The following is a 3,711-nucleotide window of genomic DNA, read 5'->3' on the forward strand; positions in this document are numbered from 1 at the left end:
ATATTAAGGCTTCCGTGATCTAGTAGCATAGCAATCGGCTCGACAGGCAGTGGTTGCCGGTTCAGTTTTTGCAAGAAGTTTTTTTCATAAAATTATTAAAAAGAATTTTTGGAAATGATAAAACAAACAGTATTCAAATTTGGTTTTTTTTTTTCTTTTTTTTGCTGTATATCCAAAAAAAGACAGATTCGGTGAAAAATAATTAAAAAAAATTTTTTTCATTCCTTTCGAGCAGCGATTATTTATAGGCCTAGATGCGGAGATCATACTGACTGCATTAACCAGTGTACAGAAAGAGAAACCAAAACCAGAAAACAATGCTGCAAACAATGCTCGATAATTCGTGAAAAGTCCGTTAAATCCCCGACCAAGAGAAAAATAAGGATAGGTGTACCGTGGTATATTGTGGAAAATAAAGCACGACATAAAGGCGGTAACCGAGACGAGGTGAGAAAATATTTAAGACTATTATTCCCGGTTGGCGTTTTATATTAATTTTTTTTTGTCAGGAGAAATAATAATACGAAAGGTGATTATCGTACCTGACGTGTTATCGTACTGAATGCTTAGTACGTTCCCAAATACTTGCGAAAGAAAATCTTGCAAGTGATTCTGATGGGAATCGAACCCACGACCTCCAGATACTGTAAATAGTCTGGTGTCTTAACTATTCTACCACCCAAGCGCCTGACCACCTAGCTTGCGCGTGGTGGTTAGTGATGAATCCAATCCAGAAATAGCAGCGGTATTACAAACCCTGTTATAACCAACTCAATATAAGACTAATTAGACTGAGATTAATTTAGTGTTTCTAAATTAATTTTCTTCACTTTACAGTAATCAATTGTAATTTTTGATTCTATTATTCCGTGATGCTAAGTTTTGAAATTAATGTCATAATTGCCATACCGATTTACTACTTCGTTCTTTATTAGAAAATCATCAGGAATTCCTGGTGCTTAAAAAAGGCAATAATAATAATAATAATTTTATCAATATCGCTTCGCAGATCGTGTGTTGAGAGTAATTGATATTTATTATAATATATGTGGATTGTATTTCCTTTGCTTTGCATAGCATTTTTTGTTTAAAGGGCTTACATTCTGAGTGCGATATGGTGTTTGAGAAATGTTATAACATACTTTTGCCCGAATTTCAAAAACCAGATTTTTGTTTTTATTTAAAGTTGGAACTTCAATTGGCCATATAGGTCAACATATTCTGAAAAACATTTTGAGGGTTAATAGTGCTATTTACGAGCATATCTGTTAGTGCTTCTTTTTCTAAATAAATGGTAAGGTTGTTCATGGATATATTCGGTATAAACACCAAAGATAACACACGAAAGTCCGAAGAAGACTTATTTAGTAGTAGGGTCCTTCTGGTGCAGGGCCGTAGCCACGAGAATTGAAGTGGTCAGGTTGCGAGCGAAGCGCGAGCACTGTTGAACTGTTGATTCGGGCTAGGGGCCGCCAAGGGCCTCATGTCGGGGTTCAGGGATCCGAGGCCATTAAACCATTAAGCTGTAATATTATTGTAAACCATTAAACTGTAATATTATTAACATTAAGCAATCAAACTGTAATAGTATAAACTAAGACCAATCAACACATAACATAAAACATGTACATATCAAAATTATTATGTTTTAAACATGATTTGGACCTAACATGTGTATAATGATATTGATAAACAATCGAAATTCTCTGTACAATATTATGCTAAATATTTACAGAGTGGACATCCTTATGTTGTTGTCATACTAGACTGTAATATTATTATTAAGGAAGTCCATTCAATAAACAACATAAAACACATACTTATCAAAGTTATTAGGTTAAAGTTCTCATGTCCGTGCATGTATAAAACGTAATTTCATAAAATTTGGATATCTGAGATTGAGAGACAAAATTCTCTATTTTAGCCCTTTTTTCCTATTCAAAACCTAATTAATTAACTTGTGGTCTGTCAAAAAGTGGTCAGGTTGATTGGGCAGTACACAGGGAGATAATCCTATACTCTTTTCCGAAGAGTGTACTGCGTTCTTTAACGTGCACATGGGCCATAATGCACACGGGACCATCGGCTTAAACATCTCATCCGAAAGACGGGCCCCCAGGCCTTCTATTTCGATTTTCTGTATCCGCCACTGTATCCCTCTGCCTAATAAATCACTAAAGTGTATCCACCGCCCATGTACCGATAATTCTCAGTGCTTACAATTGCCTTGAATAATTTCTGGCCTGCGTTTTCAGGGTCGGATCGAGGATTGTTCAAACGGGGTGGTGGGGGGACGTTATTTTTGTTTCTATTTGTTCTTACCTCGATACATAACATTATTGAAATTTTAAAATGTAGTGGAAATACGTGAGGGAGGGAGGCACGAGCCCCATTGGCCTGGATACGCCCCTGGTCAAGTTTCATGTCCCGTTATATAACTTTCAGTTTTTCTGTGACCTTTTTTTTAAAATGGTTCCAAATAATCGTAAATTAATTAATTTCTTTCTGGCTGTGAAAATTAAAGTTGCATTTTAGTTTTTTGACTATCGAGATATGTTCTGGCAAAGCGACGTACCTTCAATTGGCGCTTGGGAGGAGCAGCCCCGGACCCCCAGTCGAAAGGGACCCCGGAGAGCCCTGTTACGTACTCATACACAGAACAGTAGACTTTCGCTGCACGACGTTAACCTTAACGTTAACGGATGACGTCATAATTTATTCATCTTGCGTTGCGGAGTACGGCACGTTAATGGTCCAGTAGAACGCGTTTTCCAGACTAGTACAAACTGTTTTTTAAATACTCCGAAATAATAAGCAAAGGGCTACGGTACTAAAATTCACAGGGAATTGGAATTGAATTAAAGAATTGTAATATAGCATAACTACTGTTGGTTTGATATTCCACTATGACTACTAAACACATAGGGACCCCAACATTTTTTTCCCCCGGGCCCGATGACTCGTCGTTACTCCACTGTTCTGTCGCCACCACTGTTTTCCGATCGCACCAACCATTATTGCTTGCATCTACTCATTTGATCGGCAACTAATTATCTAAAAGTAAATACTAGATTAGATTTAGCTACTTAGCCGGTCGTTGAATGTATCTACGAATTAATCCTAAAGCCAATAGTATTAATTTATTAGTATTAATTTGTAACTTCCCATCACTATAATAATAAGACATTGTATCTGAGAAATTGACATACTATTATAATGTATTGAAAAGATGCCAATTATTTTTAATGAATACATAGGACAATATATTAGCCTATTATGCATATTTGATGGAATATGTATATATCTACATATACCAAAGATTAATGATATGATTAATTCTATACGCGCATAATAATCATTTTTATTTATTTTTTTAGTTTTGTGTGTATATATATTTAACTCAATGAAAAAGACGATAAGATGACAACGACTTTGTAGACTCAAAACACAACATTTATTCAGAACATGAATATTTCGACCGGTTTTTTCGGGTCTTCTTCATTGTTCATTATATATATATATATATATATATATATATCGCCACTGAGGAAGGACTAGTGTTGTCCGAAAGCTCTGGTTCTATTTCTGGCTGTTTACTTACGTTTACTTTTTAGCTGCTGCTTATCATTTTTGTATCTCTACTGAGATCCAGCCATTGTTTCCCACAGCATTGTTGTTTTCCAGTATTTTGCCTTTTAATCTATATATATA

Source organism: Anneissia japonica, unplaced genomic scaffold (assembly GCF_011630105.1).
Source record: "Anneissia japonica isolate Jap-2015-1 unplaced genomic scaffold, ASM1163010v1 scaffold554_len289017_cov147, whole genome shotgun sequence".
NCBI lineage: Eukaryota > Metazoa > Echinodermata > Crinoidea > Comatulida > Comatulidae > Anneissia > Anneissia japonica.